Consider the following 19,498-nt stretch of genomic DNA (forward strand, 5'->3'; position numbering starts at 1 on the left):
TGTTATACTCACATACCGCCTAATTTCACTGAAGCCCTCATCTTCTGTAATAAAACTAAAATAAAAAACAACACTATCCCTCACCTCTCTATCATTCTGTCATATGCCACAATCCATGTCTGGGGGATAAACAGTTTTCAACCTGGCCAGTGCCAAGATGCAAAATAGCCTCCTATATACAGCATGTGCCCCACATAGCTTCCCTTTATACAGCATAAGGCCCACATTGCTTCCCCATATTCAGCATGATCCCAACATACAGTATCTTCCCCATATACAGCATGAGCCTCACATAGCATGCCCAAATACAGCATGAGCCCCACATATCCTCCTATATACAGCATCTGCCTCACATATCCTCCCCATATACATCATGAGCCCCATAGCCTCCCCGTGTCAGGCATGAGACCCAAACAGCCTCCCCAAGTCCAGCTTGAGATCCACACAGCCTCTAAAAGTCCAGACAAACATCCCATAAACCTGAGAGAAAAAAAGCAAAACACCACATTCTGATCTCGCTCCTGTTCTACCGGTGCTCTGCTCTTGTCTCCAATGCAGACTATCCACAGTGCAAATCTCACATGATGAAATTACATCAGCTGTCACAGCTGGCTGAAGGAAGAAGGGGCCGGCGGCCCCTCCTCAATCAATGCATTCACCACTGTCTGCATCCTGAGCATATAGACATCGGTGATAGAGGGCAAGCGGTGGAGGAGGGCACTGTGGGGCCGTGGGTCATTGTTTTCAGTCCCTGGTATGTCTCTGTCTGTGGGCTGAACTGGAAAAGCCAGAGGGCCGGATGTGGCGACACTTTGGCCAGGTCTAACCCACCCTATAAATGGACTACAAGTAGAGCTGAGTGGAACGATTCAAGACTCCAGTTCAAGATCCAGGTCACTAGTTCCTGGCGGCTAGACAATGGTTGTCTTATCTTCCAGTGTCCCCATTGCGTCTCTTGATTAGCCAGGGCTGGTGTGATGTAATCTGTGATTCATGTCACACAGATGATGTCAGGCCAGCCCTGACAAATCAAATGCTGCAGCGGGGACATCAGAATGTAAACTATTCGCGGGACTCCTGAATAGTTACCAGAGTGCTACTGACAGTGGACCAGAGTCCGATGAATCAATCAGCTCAACTCTAATTAAAAGTTTTTATTTTTAGACAACCCAATAACTACACAACACAACAACAAAATTTTCAAAAACCTATGTCCTCTGCTATCCAACACGATGATCCATACCTTACAAAATGTCAAGCAAAACAAGTTTTACCTTCTCCACTGTGTCCTAGGGTTCACTTCTACATGATACAGAATTATTTCATGGCATGTACTGATTTAAAGATAAAAATGTTCCACAGGAATGGTCTAAGAAAAATCATTTATAGGCATGGATACACTTTAGCAATTGAGTCAACTAATGTCACATGATACCACTAATACTAAAGGTGCTTGCAGTGATAAAAGCACATTGTGAAGTATTTATTATGCCTTTTGAGACATTTTTATGGTGTATTAAAGTTACAATTTGTAGTACATTACATATTTGTGCTATAATTTGTGACTTTTCTCGTGTGGTGTCCCAGAACCCGGTGTACTGCTGCTGAGTGAAACAGTTATCGTGTGGCAGTAGGTTTGTTCCAGTGTGCCAGAACCACTTTGGGCCCTGAGAGTTAGAAGTATAATGCACTGTATGTGCGTACACTAAAGACTCATGTGCTTTGTATTTTGCTGCCATGTACTGGTCAATGTATGCATATGAAAGTGTGAAAGTAAGGTGTTCAGTTTCCTCACAACAAGCCATTGAAAAGGATGTGAGCAGCTCAGTGCACACATTTTTGGTGAGCTGGTATAAACCAATCTTGTACTGTTTAGTCCAGTCAAAGAAAAGCAAGAAAGTTCATTGCTTCCTGAATCTAGTTCAGTCTATGCTGAAGGGACATCATTCTCTATATAGTCACCTCCACAAAGGACTGAAGTTACAAGTGCTGCTCACTAAATAGAATATCATCAAAAAGTTAATTTCAGTTCTTCAATACAAAAAGTGAAACTCGTATATTATATAGAGTCATTACAACAGAGTTATCTATTTTAAGTATTTATTTCAGTTAACCCCTTTACCCCCAAGGGTGGTTTGCACATTAATGACCAGGCCAATTTTTACAGTTCTGACCACTGTCCCTTTATGAGGTTATAACTCTGGAACGCTTCAACGGATCCTAATGATTCTGACACTGTTTTCTCATGACATAATATACTTCATGATAGTGATAAAATGTCTTTGATATTACCTGCATATATTTGTGAAAAAAAACTGAAATTTGGCAAAAATTTTGAAAAATTCACAATTTTCCAACTTTGAATTTTTATGCCCTTAAATCACAGAGATATGTCACACAGAATACTTAATAAGTGACATTTCCCACATGTCTATTTTACGTCAGCACAATTTTGGAACAACATTTTTTTTTTGTTAGGGAGTTATAAGTGTCAAATTTGACCAGCAATTTCTCATTTTTACAACACCATTTTTTAGGGACCACATCACATTTGAAGTCACTTTGAGGGGTCTATATGATAGAAAATACCAAAGTGTGACACCATTCTAAAAACTGCACATCTCAAGGTATTCAAAACCACATTCAAGAAGTTTATTAACCCTTCAAGTGTTTCACAGGAATTTTTGGAATGTTTAAAAAAAAAATGAACGTTTAACTTTGTTTCACAAAAAATTTATTTCAGCTCCAATTTGTTTTATTTTACCAAGGGTAACAGGAGAAATCGGACCCCAAAAGTTGTTGTCCAATTTGTTCTCAGTATGCTGATACCCCATATGTGGGGTAAACCACTGTTTGGGCGCATGGCAGAGCTCGGAAGGGAAGGAGCGCCATTTGACTTTTCCCTAAGGAACTTATCTAGATGTGTGGCGAACACTTTGACCCACCAAATGCTTCACAGAAGTTTTTAATGTAGAGCCATAAAAATAAAAAATCATATTTTTCACAAAAATGATATTTTTGCCCCCAATTTTTTGTTTTCCCAATGGTAACAGAAGAAACTGGACTGCAAACATTGTTGAACAATTTGTCCTGAGTACGCTGATACCCCATATGTGGGGGTAAACCACTGTTTGGGCACCTGGCAGAGCTCGGAAGGGGAGGAACGCACTTTGACTTTTCAATGCAAAATTGACTGGAATTGAGATAGGATGCCATGTCGCGTTTGGAGAGCCCCTGATGTGCCTAAACATTGAAACCTCCCACAAGTGACACCATTTTGGAAAGAAGACCCCCTAAGGAACTTATCTACATGTGTTGTGAAAACTTTGAACCTCCAAGTGTTTCACTACAGTTTATAACGCAGAGCCGTGAAAATAAAAATTCTTTTTTCCACAAAAATTATTTTTAGCCCCCAGTTTTGTATTTTCCCAAGGGTAACAGGAGAAATTGAACCCTAAAAGTTGTTGTGCAATTAGTCCTGAGTAGGCTGATACCCCATATGTGGGGGGGAACCACCGTTTGGGTGCATGGCAGAGCTTGGAAGGGAAGGAGCGCCGTTTGGAATGCAGACTGGTCTGCAGGCGTCACGTTGCATTTGCAGAGCCCCTGATGTACCTAAACAGTAGAAACCCCCACAAGTGACCCCATATTGGAAACTAGACCCCCAAGGAACTTATCTAGATGTGTTGTGAGAACTTTGAGCCCCCAAATGTTCCACTACAGTTTGTAACACAGAGCCGTGAAAATAAAACAAAATTTTTTCCCACAAAAATTATATTTTAGCCCCCGGTTTTGTATTTTCCCAAGGGTAACAGGAGAAATTGGACCCCAAATGTTGTCCAATTTGTCCTGAGTACGCTGAGACTCCATATGTTGGTGTAAACCCCTGTTTGGGCGCACGGGAGAGCTCAGAATGAAGGAGCACTGTTTTATTTTTTCAAAGCAGAATTGGGTGGAATTGAGATCGGATGCCATGTCGCGTTTGGAGAGCCCCTGATGTGTCTAAACAGTGGAAACTCCCCAATTCTAACTGAAACCCTATCTCAAACATACTCCTAACCCTAATCCCAACCATAACCCTAACTACACCCCCAACCCTAATCCCAACCCTAATCCCAACCGTAAATGTAATCCAAACCCTAACTTTAGCCCCAACCCTAACTTTAGCCCCAACCCTAACTTTAGCCCTAACCCTAACCCCAACCCTAACCCTAGCCTCAACCCTAACTTTAGCCCCAACCTTAACCCTAACTTTAGCCCCAACCCTAACCCTAGCTTTAGCTTCAACCCTAACCCTAAACCTAATGGGAAAATGAAAGTAAACACATTTTTTAAAATTGTATTATTTTTCCCTAACTAAGGGGGTGATGATGGGGGTTTGATTTACTTTAATAGCTGCTTTTTTAGCGGATTTTTAAGATTGGCAGCCGTCACACACTAAAAGATGCTTTTTATTGCAAAAAATAGTTTTTGCGCCTCCACATTTTGAGAGCTATAATTTTTCCATATTTTGGTCCACAGAGTCATTTGAGGTCTTGTTTTTGTGGGACGAGTTGACATTTATATTGGTACCATTTTCGGGAACATGACATTTTTTATTCGCTTTTTATTCTGATTTTTGTGAGGTAGAATGAACAAAAACCAGCTATTCATTAATTTCTTTTGGGGGGGCGCTTATACCGTTCCACATTTGGTAAAATTGATAAAGCACTTTTATTCTTTTGGTCAGTACGATTACAGCGATACCTCATTTATATCATTTTTTATGTTTTGGCGCTTTTAAATGATAAAAACTATTTTTTATAAAAAATAACTATTTTTGCATCGCTTTATTCCGAGGACTATAACTTTTTTATTCTTTTGTTGATGATGCTGTATGGTAGCTCGTTTTTTGCGGGACAAGATTCTGTTTTCAGCAGTACCATGGTTATTTATATCTGTCTTTTTGATCGCGTGTTATTCCACTTTATGTTTGGCAGTAAGATAATAAAGCGTCTTTTTTTGCCTCGTTTTTTTTTTTCACTGAAGGGGTTAACTAGTGGGACAGTTTTATAGGTCGGGTCATTATGGACGCGGTGATACTAAATATGTGTACTTTTATTGTTTTTTTTATTTAGGAAAAGAAATGTATTTATTGGAACAATATATTTTTTTTTCTTTATTTACGCATTTTTTAATTTTTTAACACCTGTAAATATTTTTTTTTACTTTTTTACCTTGCCCCGGGGGGGACATCACATTATAGTGACAGATCGCTGCTCTGACACTTTCCAGTGCACTGTGTCAGATCAGCGATCACACAGGCACTGCAGGGAGGATACCCCCATGGCCATTTTGGATCCGGGCCTGCAGGGAGCAGGAGGTAGGAGACCTTCGGAGCAACAAGATCAAATTGCGTTGCTCTGAGGGTCTCAGGGAAGCACACAGGGAGCCCCCTTCCTGCGCGATGCTTCCCTGTGCCGCCAGAATGCTGCAATCATCTTTGATCGCAGTGTGCCGGGGGTTATTGTGCCAGGAGCGTTCTGTGACCGCTCCTGGCACATAGTGCCGGATGTCAGCTGCGATAGTCAGCTGACACCCGGCCCCGATCGGCCATGCTCCCCCCGTGAGCGCGGCCGATCGGTGATGATGTACTATCCCATCGGTGGTCATACGGGCCCATACCACCTCGACGGGATAGTACGTCAGATGTCAGAAAGGGGTTAATGTTGATGATTATGGCTTACAGACAATGAAAACCCAAACGTCATTATCTTAGTAAATTAGAATACCTTATAACACCAGCATTAAAAATGATTTGAAAATCAAAAATGTTGGCCTACTGAAAAGAATGTTCAGTAAATGCACTCAATGCTTGATTGGGGTTTCTTTTGCATCAATTACTGCATCAATGTGGCGTCGTATGGAGGCAATCAACTTGTGGCACTGCTGAGGTGTTATGAAAGCCCAGGATGCTTTGACAGCAGTCTTCAGCTTGTCTACATTGTTGGGTCTGGTGTCTCTCATCTTCCTCTTGACAATACCCCATAGATTCTCTATGGGGTTAAGGTCAGGCGAGTTTGCTGGCCAATCAAGTGCAGCGCCCCAGAGATCTGGTCGTTGCAGTATGGCGCTCTGCCACTAAGGGGAGTGATGGTACGTCTGATGGCACTAAAGGAGTTCTCCTGACCAGGTATCACCAGAACACTTTACACTTCACACTCCGGCCACTAGGGGGAGAAAAAGGCTTTATTTATTGGGCCACTCCTCACACTGGTAAAACTAGGGGTTGGGGAGGAAGTTAGTCAGAAGCTGACTGGGTTGGATTCAGGCAACATCCCGTGATAGGGGGTGTTGCAGGGAGAAGACACAGGGGGTCCCTGTCAGGCGTGGGAACCTGGCAGGTGCCTAGCGAACAGAATGTAACGGAACCGCGCCTGCACTACCTTGCGGCGGTATCCTAAGAAAGAGACACGAAGGGAAGGATATTGTGGAACAGTGTAAACGAGATCAAGCACAAAGGAGAGCCAGTAGGAGTCGTGCCGTGAGACCGAGGCAACATCCTACTGAAGCGCGTAGCCGGTGGCCGGAACACAGCAGGAGTAACTGACTCTAGGCCTTACTTCGAACTCCGCAGGACAGTTAATTATAGGTTGGCTGTCTACCTTAAATTTCCTACGAAGACATAGGGGGCAACAGTGGGAGAGGGGCATCTCTAGGGTCCCGGAAGACCTCCAGGCCTTCCCGTCATACGGGTGCGTCCTAGCCATAACATATCTGGGGGACGAGAAACTAGCAACATCTGGAAATAAAGAGAGAGAGCTGTAGAGAACGACGAACGAGAACAGCAGTTGTGAGGACTATTCCGAATGCTCAGCAGGGTAGGACTACAACACACAGGCGCTAGTGGTAGGCAACGATTTCCATCTGCGAAGGAAACTCTGGAAGTGCCCATCGGACCGGCCGGTCTCTGATAGCCCTGTTAAATGTTAAGGACTGGCGGAACGCACCAAGTACAAGATGAAATGGAACTAGGTGCGTTTGCAGTCCGAGGTCCACCGTGCAGGTAAAAACCCTGCTGCTAGTAAAGACGGACTATATGGCAGTACTATAAGAATACACACATGGGTTAGCTTCACCCTGTGTGAAGGAAGCGACCCTGTTGCGTCACAGGACCACGGTACCGCACATAGAGAGCAAGCAAGGAGTCACTAATCTCAAACCCGACACTGAGGATTTGAGCTCGGAAGACCCCATGCGCTCGACACCGCAACTGGGGTGTCAGAGGAACATAAATAATAATATAAAGGCACAAGAGTGCGTGCGGTGCCGCACTGACGGACGCCACTAACCACCCAGGCTTGGGTCAGGAAAGCGCAGAGCAAGCGCACGGCGCCGTACTGGCGGACACAGCAACTGGTAGCTGTAATGTGTGTTACGTGCTGTTGGATAAGTCGGGCGCTAGATAGCAAACATACACCTTCCGCGAACAGTCATCCAATAGGGAGGGTTATTTAAAGAGCGACTTTCACTCACAACACACACACATATTTACAAGACAATACTAGCGCATGGCCGTGCGGTCATGCACAGTTTATATAGTTGCAGCACAGGAAGCTGCTACCGAAGTTTTGCCCTTTCAGGACCTTCCTGGAGGACCAATGGAATGTGCTGCAGTACCTGAGCATGTGACCCTCGATCTCCCACAGGAGATCTTGCCCTGGGCATGCTCAGAGTGTGAAAATAAGGACTTAGTCCCAGAGAAGCCTGCTCGCCGCAGATCAGTGCAGGGTACAACAGGAGAGCCAGAAAAGGCAGCAGTAACCGTCTGCACAGAATCAGTCCCAGCAAGACGCTGGGAGCGACGCCTCTGCTGAGCAGACCCCACTGCGGCCGATGCAGAATGGGAGACCGCAGCAGACACGGATCGAGATTCCTCCTGTGCAGCAGAGGAAACTCGACTCCTAACATTACCCCCCCCCCTCCTAGGGCCCCCCTCTCCTTGAGCCTCACTACGCTCAAAAGCTGCAATAAGCAGCGGAGCCCGAATGTGCTCCACAGGCTCCCAGGTTCTATCCTCTGGGCCGTGACCCTTCCAGTCCACCAGATAAAATTTCTTGCCACGTACCACCTTGCACCCCACAATAGCATTCACCTCAAACTCATCCGTGGATGAATCCAATGTCCCAGCAGATGACTCAGAAAACCGGGACAAACGAACGGGCTTTAAGAGGGAAACGTGAAAAGTATCGGTGATACCAAGGCGTGGAGGAATAGCCAAACGGTAGACCACAGGGTTGACCTGTTCCAGAACCTTAAACGGGCCAATGTAGCGAGGAGCAAACTTAGTGGACTCAACTCGCAGCCTGATGTTACGGGCGGAGAGCCACACTAAGTCGCCAGGAGCAAAGACCGGAGCGGGGCGCCGGTGTGTATCAGCCGAAACCCTCATTCTCTCCTTGGAGGCCCGGATGGCATCCTGTGTGCGGTCCCAGATGTCACGTGCCTCCACCGCCCAGTCTGCCACCCTAGAATCGGTGGATGACACGGGCATGGGCACAGGGACACACAGATGCTGGCCGTAATTAAGGAGAAAAGGAGTCTGACCAGTGGAATCGGCTACGGCGTTGTTCAAGGCAAATTCCGCCCAAGGTAGCAAAGATGCCCAGTCGTTCTGCCTAGCAGAGACGAAATGACGCAAATATGTCACCAGAGTCTGGTTGGTTCTCTCCACCAACCCATTCGTCTCGGGATGGTATGCAGAGGAGAGGTTTAAGTCTATGCTGAGTAAACGGCAGAGCTCTCTCCAAAACCGAGACGCGAACTGGGGACCCTGATCGCTGACAATCTTATCAGGCATACCATGCAATCGGAAAACGTGCTTAATGAACAACACCGCCAAGGCCTGTGCTGAAGGTAACCGAGGAAGCGGCACCAAATGCACCATCTTAGAGAAATGGTCGGTGACAACCCAAATAATGGAGCAGCCACGCGACTTGGGTAAGCCCACCACAAAGTCCATCCCAACCATCTCCCAGGGCCTGTCTGCCACCGGTAGAGGGTAAAGCAACCCAGCAGGCCGTTGCCGAGGAGACCGATTCTGGGCGCAAGAAACACACGCCTGAATATAGTCCCTGACATCTCGGGCCATATGCGGCCACCAGTATGTTCTCGCCAAAAGCTCAGATGTCCTCTTGGTCCCAAAATGCCCACCCACTCTAGAGGAGTGAGCCCAAGAGAGAACCTCCGGTCGCAAGTTAGCTGGCACGAAAGTCTTGCCCGGGGGCACAGACTCTAGCGAAACCGGAGCTACAGTTCTCAGGCTCTCAGAAGGGACAATAAGCCGAGGCTCCTCCTCCTCCTCCTCAGATGACACTACGGAGCGGGAGAGAGCGTCGGCACGAACGTTCTTCTCCCCGGAGAGAAAATGGAGAGTAAAATGGAACCGGGAGAAGAACAGGGACCATCTGGCCTGGCGAGAATTCAGCCGCTGGGCCGTTTGTAGATATACCAAGTTCTTGTGGTCAGTGAAGACTTGGAAGGGAAAGCGAGCTCCCTCCAAGAGATGTCTCCACTCTGAAAAAGCCAACTTCATGGCTAGCAACTCCCTGTCCCCGATGGAATAATTCCTCTCCGCTGGTGTGAAGGTCTTGGAGAAGAAGAAGCAAGGATGCTTCCGACCTTGAGCATCCTTTTGGAAAAGGACTGCTCCAGCACCAACAGATGAGGCATCCACCTCCAAGATAAATGGTTTATCAACATCGGGGCGATGTAGGATGGGAGCGCTAGCGAAATGAGACTTGATCGAGAGAAAGGCTTTGGAGACCTCCTCCTACCACAACTTGGGATTTGCTCCCTTTTTGGTGAAGGCAACCAAGGGAGCTACCAAAGTTGAGAAGTGTGGAATGAACTGGCGATAGTAATTAATGAACCCCATAAAGCGCTGCACTGCTTTAAGAGAATGGGGTTCCTGCCAGTCCATTACAGCCTGTAGCTTGGCAGGATCCATAGCCAATCCCTGGGCAGAGATGATATAACCAAGGAAGGGCAAGGACTCCTGCTCAAACACACACTTCTCCAACTTGGCGTAGAGGGAGTTTGCCCGTAAGAGGTAGAAGACTTTGCGAACATGTATGCAGTCCTTGAGCAGCCGATCGAGGGTGCATACTGCTGTGCGAGATGTGAGCACGTTGTGCATTTGGAAACCCAGATTCTGACTCTAAATGTGCAGCTGGCAACACTGAGATCCATAGACAATATGGAGAGGAGTCTTCTGCTCACGGAGCAGACGCTCAATGGGACAGATGAGGGGGGTGATGGTGGGATGGAGCTGCAGGACAATGAAGTAGCAAGCTGGGTGACAGTTAGGAAGCGGGGTAGAGGGAAGAGTGCCAGGGAGGCTAGTCCTGATCTGGAACACCCCAATAAGTTTGCTAAGTTGGCAGATGAGGGGGGTGCCAGTACAGGGGTAGCACTGCTGCAGCCAGGCATGTCCTCTGAAAGCCGGAGGAGTGACTGCTCCAGTAAGGAGGGAAATAGGAGAGCAGGGCAGGCCAGACAGGTGCTGGTAGTGGGGGACTCAATTATTAGGGGAACAGATAGGGCAATCTGTCACAAAGACAGGGATCGTCGAACGGTGTGCTGCCTACCTGGCGCTCGAGTCCGACACATCGCTGATCGGGTGGACAGATTATTGGGAGGGGCTGGTGAGGACCCAGCGGTCATGGTGCACATTGGCACTAATGACAAAGTTAGAGGTAGGTGGAAGGTCCTTAAAGATGATTTCAGGGAATTAGGCTGCAAGCTGAAAGCAAGGACCTCCAACGTGGTATTTTCCGAAATACTGCCGGTACCACGTGCCACGCCAGAGAGGCAACGGGAGATTAGGGAGGTTAATAAGTGGCTCAAGAATTGGTGTAGGAAAGAGGGGTTTGGGTTCCTGCAGAACTGGGCCGACTTCTCAGTTGGCTACAGGCTCTACGCTAGGGACGGGCTGCACCTCAATGGGGAGGGTGCAGCTGTGCTGGGGGAGAGAATGGCTAGAAGGTTGGAGGAGTGTTTAAACTAGGAATTGGGGGGGAGGGTATTCATTTTATAGGAGGGGAAGATAGTGCAGACAGAGACCTGGGCACAAATAAGGAAGTTGGGGGTGGCGGTGGCATGGGGGTTGGGGTCAGAACAGTTAATAATTTAAGAAATAGAAGTACAGAGAGGAACATAAAGGGCATGTATACTAATGCCAGAAGCCTCGCCAACAAAATGGACGAATTAGAACTAATGTTGTTGGAGCATAATTATGACATGGTGGGGATATCTGAAACGTGGCTGGATGAGAGCCATGACTGGGCTGTTAACTTGCAGGGCTACAGCCTGTTCAGAAATGACCGTACAGATAAGCGAGGGGGAGGGGTGTGTCTATATGTAAAATCATCCTTAAAACCCATCCTGCGCGATAATATAGGTGAATTTAATGAAAATGTAGAATCCCTGTGGGTGGAGATAAGGGGAGGGGGAAAAAATAATAAATTACTGATAGGGGTTTGTTATAAATCTCCAAAAATAATGGAAGCAATGGAGAATATCCTCGTAAAGCAAATAGATGAAGCTGCGACTCAAGGAGAAGTCATTATTATGGGGGACTTCAACTACCCTGAAATAGATTGGGGAATAGAAACCTGCAGTTCCAGCAAAGGTAATCAGTTTTTGACAATTATGAGAGACAATTACCTTTCACAACTGGTTCAGGACCCAACAAGAAGGGGGGCACTGCTAGACCTAATATTAACCAACAGGCCAGACCGCATATCAAATATAAGGGTTGGGGGTCACTTGGGAAATAGCGATCACAAAATAATAAGTTTTCAAGTATCCTTTAAAAAGATGTGTAGTAGAGGGGTTACAAGGACACTAAACTTCAGGAGGGCAAATTTCCAACGGATGAGAGAGGATCTTGGTGCAATTAACTGGGACGATATCCTGAGACACAAAAATACACAAAGAAAATGGGAGACGTTTATTAGCATCCTGGATAGGACCTGTGCACAGTATATACCGTATGGGAATAAACATACTAGAAATAGGAGGAAACCAATATGGCTAAATAGAGCTGTAAGGGGCGCAATAAGTGACAAAAAGAAAGCATTTAGAGAATTAAAGGAAGTAGGTAGTGAGGAGGCATTAAATAAATACAGAAAATTAAATAAATTCTGTAAAAAGCAAATCAAGGCAGCAAAGATTGAGACAGAGAGACTCATTGCCAGAGAGAGTAAAAATAATCCTAAAATATTCTTTAACTACATAAATAGTAAGAAACTAAAAAATGATAGTGTTGGCCCCCTTAAAAATAGTCTGGGTGAGATGGTGGATGAGGATGAGGAAAAAGCCAATATGCTAAATGACTTTTTTTCATCAGTATTTACACAAGAAAATCCCATGGCAGACAAAATGTCTAGTGATAAAAATTCCCAATTAAATGTCACCTGCTTAACCCAGCAGGAAGTGCGGCGGCGTCTAAAAATCACTAAAATTGACAAATCTCCGGGCCCGGATGGGATACACCCTCGAGTACTGCAGGAATTAAGTACAGTCATTGATAGACCATTATTTTTAATCTTTAAAGACTCCATAATAACAGGGTCTGTGCCACAGGACTGGCGTATAGCAAATGTGGTGCCAATATTCAAAAAGGGGACAAAAACTGAACTCGGAAATTATAGGCCAGTAAGCTTAACCTCTACTGTGGGTAAAATACTGGAGGGCATTCTAAGGGATGCTATACTGGAGTATCTGAAGAGGAATAACCTCATGACCCAGTATCAGCACGGGTTTACTAGGGACCGTTCATGTCAGACTAATTTGATCAGTTTCTATGAAGAGGTAAGTTCCGGATTGGACCAAGGGAACCCAGTGGATGTAGTGTATATGGACTTTTCAAAAGCTTTTGATACGGTGCCACACAAAAGGTTGATACATAAAATGAGAATAATGGGGATAGGGGAAAATATGTGCAAGTGGGTTGAGAGCTGGCTCAGGGATAGGAAACAAAGGGTGGTTATTAATGGAGCACACTCGGACTGGGTAGCGGTTAGCAGTGGGGTACCACAGGGGTCAGTATTGGGCCCTCTTCTTTTTAACATATTTATTAATGACCTTGTAGGGGGCATTCAGAGTAGAATTTCAATATTTGCAGATGACACTAAACTCTGCAGGGTAATCAATACAGAGGAGGACAATTTTATATTACAGGATGATTTATGTAAACTAGAAGCTTGGGCTGATAAATGGCAAATGAGCTTTAATGGGGATAAATGTAAGGTCATGCACTTGGGTAGAAGTAATAAGATGTATAATTATGTGCTTAATTCTAAAACTCTGGGCAAAACCGTCAATGAAAAAGACCTGGGTGTATGGGTGGATGACAAACTTAAATTCAGTGGCCAGTGTCAGGCAGCTGCTACAAAGGCAAATAAAATAATGGGATGCATTAAAAGAGGCATAGATGCTCATGAGGAGAACATAATTTTACCTCTATACAAGTCACTAGTTCGACCACACTTAGAATACTGTGCACAGTTCTGGTCTCCGGTGTTTAAGAAAGACATAGCTGAACTGGAGCGGGTGCAGAGAAGAGCGACCAAGGTTATTAGAGGACTGGGGGGTCTGCAATACCAAGATAGGTTATTACACTTGGGGCTATTTAGTTTGGAAAAACGAAGACTAAGGGGTGATCTTATTTTAATGTATAAATATATGAGGGGACAGTACAAAGACCTTTCTGATGATCTTTTTAATCATAGACCTGAAACAGGGACAAGGGGGCATCCTCTGCGGTTGGAGGAAAAAAGGTTTAAGCATAATAACAGACGCGGATTCTTTACTGTAAGAGCAGTGAGACTATGGAACTCTCTGCCGTATGATGTTGTAATGAGTGATTCATTACTTAAATTTAAGAGGGGACTGGATACCTTTCTGGAAAAGTATAATGTTACAGGGTATATACACTAGATTCCTTGATAGGGCGTTGATCCAGGGAACTAGTCTGATTGCCGTATGTGGAGTCGGGAAGGAATTTTTTTCCCCAATGTGGAGCTTACTCTTTGCACATGGGTTTTTTTTGCCTTCCTCTGGATCAACATGTTAGGTTAGGCTATGGGTTGAACTAGATGGACATATAGTCTTCCTTCAACCTTAATAACTATGTAACTATGTAACTATGTAACATCTCTCCGATGGGAGTCAATATCTGGAGAAAAGATGAGAATATCATCCAGATAGACTACGACCGAGGTGGTGAGCATATCCCGGAAGATGGCGTTCTCAAAGTCTTGGAAAATGGCTGGGGCATTACAGAGCCCGAAGGGCATCACCAGATATTCATAGTGCCCATCCCTGGTGTTAAAAGCCGTCTTCCATTCATCCCCCTCACGGATGCGAATCAGGTTGTAAGCACCCCGCAGATCTAACTTTGTAAATACCCTCGCTCCCCGTAGCCTATCAAACAGCTCAGATATCAAGGGTAAAGGGTACTTGTTCTTAACGGTGATGGCGTTAAGACCCCTGTAGTCTATGCATGGACGTAAGTCTCCAGTCTTCTTCTGTACGAAGAAGAACCCAGCCCCTGCCGGTGACACTGACTTCCTAATGAATCCTCTTGCCAGATTTTCTTGGATGTACTGAGACATTGCCTCCGTCTCCGGGAGAGATAACGGATAGACTCGACCCCGGGGAGGCTCAGCACCAGGCAAGAGGTCAATAGGACAGTCATAGGGGTGGTGAGGCGGAAGGGTCTCCGCAGCTCTTTTGGAGAACACGTCAGCATAGGGCCAATAGTGCTTGGGGAGAGAGGAAAGATCTGCGGGTACCTGTGTAGTAGCAACCTCAACGCACTCCCTCTGACATCTACCCTCGCAGGATTTACTCCATCCCAAAATTCTCCCATTCTCACCACTCAATATGAGGAGAATGGTAGCGAAGCCATGGTATCCCCAACAGGACCTCATCAATTCCCTCCGGAATGACTAATAGGGAGATTATCTCCTGATGTGATGGAGACACAGAAAGCGTGAAAGGAATGGTTTGGTGGGTAATCTGTGAGGGTAGTGTTGACCCATTTACCACTCGAACGGTTACTGGCTTGGCGAGCATCACCAAGGGTATTGCGTGACGCTGGGCAAATGCGGAAGACATAAAGTTACCCTCTGCCCCAGAATCCACGCATAGCTCGACCATAAGAGTGGATGGGCCTATGGTAATTGTCCCCTTGAAGGACAATTTTGAGGCAAACGTCGCCGTGTCTAGTGTACCTCCTCCAACTGCCACTAGACGCTAACGTTTCCCCGACTGCTGAGGACCCTTGGAGGCAAGATGTCCTGACTGCTGGCAAACATGATGGACCTTATGTGCACGGGCGGACTGAGATTTGGATCCCGCTCGTGTCACCTCTAAGGCCTCATGTGACTCGGATGCCTGGACTGGAGATTCCAAAGGTTTGGCGAAGGTGGGAGCCAGCCGAAACCTCTGCCTACACTGGGCTCGCTCTAACCTCCGCTCGTTAAAACGGAGATCAATACGAGTAGAGACAGTTATTAATTCCTCCAGTGTGGCAGGAATCTCCCTAGTGGCCAGAGCGTCCTTAACGTGATCAGCCAGGCCCCTCCAAAATATGGGAATAAGGGCTTTATCCGACCACTCCAGCTCGGAAGCTAATGTACGGAAGCGGACGGAAAAATGGCTGACCAAGGACTCAAAGTAGTTGGAGCGCTGTGTCATGGGTGACTTGAGGTCCTAAAAAGACCTTTTTCAGAGTGCTCAGGAACAACGGAGCACTCTGCACCACATGATCACCTCGCTCCCACAGCGGCGTAGCCCACTCCAACGCCCTGTCCGACAAGAGAGACACAATAAATCCCACCTTAGCCCGCTCTGTAGGAAAACGTGCAGCCATGAGCTCGAGATGGATAGAGCACTGACTCACGAATCCCCTACAAGTTTTGCAATCTCCAGAAAATTTTTCTGGCAACGGGAGGCGAGATAATGTCGGAACAGGGGTGGCAGTGGACAAGGTTGCTGCAGCCACGCTAGCAGCCTGTACAGCAACTGCGGTAGCATCCACAGCTGAGGTTGAGCTCTCGAGAGCCGCCAACCTACCCTCCAGCTGCTGGATACACCGCAAAGATTGCTGAATGTCCACCATTTACTAGCCAGACCTTGGCGCTAGTATTATGTTAAGGACTGGCGGAACGCACCAAGTACAAGATGAAATGGAACTAGGTGCGTTCGCAGTCCGAGGTCCACCGTGCAGGTAAAAACCCTGCTGCTAGTAAAGACGGACTATATGGCGGTACTATAAGAATACACACATGGGTTAGCTTCACCCTGTGTGAAGGAAGCGACCCTGTTGCGTCACAGGACCGCGGTACCGCACATAGAGCGCAAGCAAGGAGTCACTAATCTCAAACCCGACACTGAGGATTTGAGCTCGGAAGACCCCATGCGCTCGACACCGCAACTGGGGTGTCAGAGGAACATAAATAATAATATAAAGGCACAAGAGTGCGTGCGGTGCCGCACTGACGGACGCCACTAACCACCCAGGCTTGGGTCAGGAAAGCGCAGAGCAAGCGCACGGCGCCGTACTGGCGGACACAGCAACTGGTAGCTGTAATGTGTGTTACGTGCTGTTGGATAAGTCGGGCGCTAGATAGCAAACATACACCTTCCACGAACAGTCATCCAATAGGGAGGGTTATTTAAAGAGCGACTTTCACTCACAACACACACACATATTTACAAGACAATACTAGCGCATGGCCGTGCGGTCATGCGCAGTTTATATAGTTGCAGCACAGGAAGCTGCTACCGAAGTTTTGCCCTTTCAGGACCTTCCTGGAGGACCAATGGAATGTGCTGCAGTACCTGAGCATGTGACCCTCGATCTCCAACGGGAGATCTTGCCCTGGGCATGCTCAGAGTGTGAAAATAAGGACTTAGTCCCAGAGAAGCCTGCTCGCCGCAGATCAGTGCAGGGTACAACAGGAGAGCCAGAAAAGGCAGCAGTAACCCTCTGCACAGAATCAGTCCCAGCAAGACGCTGGGAGCGACGCCTCCGCTGAGCAGACCCCACTGCGGCCGATGCAGAATGGGAGACCACAGCAGACACGGATCGAGATTCCTCCTGTGCAGCAGAGGAAACTCAACTCCTAACAAACGTGCTCTGGATTGAGGATCCTGAAGTCTTCAGTAAAGAGGTAAAGAGACTGCAACCCTGTGTCCTCATTATTGACTGCACCTCACACCATCACCATCCACCTTACTGGGAAGCCCTGGGGACATACTTCACCTGTGGGAAGGTATACCATTCAGCTGCCATTCCATCACCCCAGCGGACCCCACAGCAGCGTCGGTCACCCTGACCGAACACCACAGGTGGCATCACGAACCCCTGACAGACTGTACCACCTTTATTGGACACCCCTTAGCAGGGTCGCGGACCGGGTCTAGCCACCGTGACAGCCTCAGAACCGAACCAGAGAGGCCTGGTACCGAGAATTCGTGGCCCTGTGTCTGGGGGCGCTCCACAAGCACAGTGATTCTGTTATATTTCAACCAGGTATTGGTACTTTTGGCAAGCATTTAAAAAGGTCCCTCAGTCTGTTTCAGTAGGCTCCACAATTATGGGGAAGACTGACTTGACAGATATCCATAAGGCAGTCATTGACACACTCCACGAGGAGGGTAAGCCACAAAAGGTCATTACTAAATAAGCTGGCTGTTTACAGAGTGCTGTATCCAATAATATTAACCCCTTTACCCCCAAGGGTGGTTTGCACGTTAATGACCGGGCCAATTTTTACAATTCTGACCACTGTCCCTTTATGAGGTTATAACTCTGGAACGCTTCAACGGATCCCAGTGATTCTGACATTGTTTTCTCGTGACATATTGTACTTCATGACAATGGTAAAAATTCTTTGATAGTACCTGCGTTTATTTGTGAAAAAAATGGAAATTTGGCGAAAATTATGAAAATTTTGCAATTTTCCAACTTTGAATTTTTATGCAATTAAATCACAGAGATATGTCACACAAAATACTTAATAAGTAATATTTCCCACATGTCTACTTTACATCAGCACAATTTTGGAACCAAAATTTTTTTTTGTTAGGGAGTTATAAGGGTTAAAATTTGACCAGCAATTTCTCATTTTTACAACACCATTTTTTTTTAGGGACCGCATCTCATTTGAAGTCATTTTGAGGGGTCTATATGATAGAAAATACCCAAGTGTGACACCATTCTAAAAACTGCACCCCTCATGGTGCTCAAAACCATATTCAAGAAGTTTATTAACCCTTCTGGTGCTTCACAGGAATTTTTGGAATGTTTAAATAAAAATGAACATTTAACTTTTTTTCACAAAAAATTTACTTCAGCTACAATTTGTTTTATTTTACCAAGGGTAACAGGAGAAAATGGACCCCAAAAGTTGTTGTAAAATTTGTCCTTGTGACGGGGTGTACGGCAGAGCAAGAAGGGACAACAGGCCAAGGGATGATTCCACAGATTTATTATCAAGAACGCTGGAACAACACATGCAGGTAGATCTACAGAGTCCACAATTAGTCCAACGGAACAGGTTCGGGGGCACCTCCCGATAGTCCTTGTGCCAGGTAACAAAGCAATAGTCCACAATTAGTCCAATGGATCCCAAAACAATCTCATGAACAACGAGATATGTCCTCAGCTCAAGTCTCGCCCCGTTCGCTTCCGCAGTCACAGCTGGACGTGGGGTCTTGCCTCAGCTAAGAATCCCCACTCCTTCTCCTTCCAGGATCAACTCTGTTGTGAATTCTGTGGCAGAGCTCCCTCCTGTGGTCACAAGTGGTACTTCGGCTGATTCTCTCTGTGAGCTTCCGTTGGTGGAGGAAAGTGGTACTGCGGCTTCTGAGTTTCCTTCCTCAGGTGATGTGGTGAAGTCGTTAGGTGCTGCTCTATTTAACTCCACCCAGTGCTTTGATCCTGGCCTCCAGTCAATGTTACATAGTAACATAGTAACATAGTAACATAGTTAGTAAGGCCGAAAAAAGACATTTGTCCATCCAGTTCAGCCTATATTCCATCATAATAAATCCCCAGATCTACGTCCTTCTACAGAACCTAATAATTGTATGATACAATATTGTTCTGCTCCAGGAAGACATCCAGGCCTCTCTTGAACCCCTCGACTGAGTTCGCCATCACCACCTCCTCAGGCAAGCAATTCCAGATTCTCACTGCCCTAACAGTAAAGAATCCTCTTCTATGTTGGTGGAAAAACCTTCTCTCCTCCAGACGCAAAGAATGCCCCCTTGTGCCCGTCACCTTCCTTGGTATAAACAGATCCTCAGCGAGATATTTGTATTGTCCCCTTATATACTTATACATGGTTATTAGATCGCCCCTCAGTAGTCTTTTTTCTAGACTAAATAATCCTAATTTCGCTAATCTATCTGGGTATTGTAGTTCTCCCATCCCCTTTAT

Source organism: Ranitomeya imitator, chromosome 6, assembly GCF_032444005.1.
Source record: "Ranitomeya imitator isolate aRanImi1 chromosome 6, aRanImi1.pri, whole genome shotgun sequence".
Taxonomy (NCBI): domain Eukaryota; kingdom Metazoa; phylum Chordata; class Amphibia; order Anura; family Dendrobatidae; genus Ranitomeya; species Ranitomeya imitator.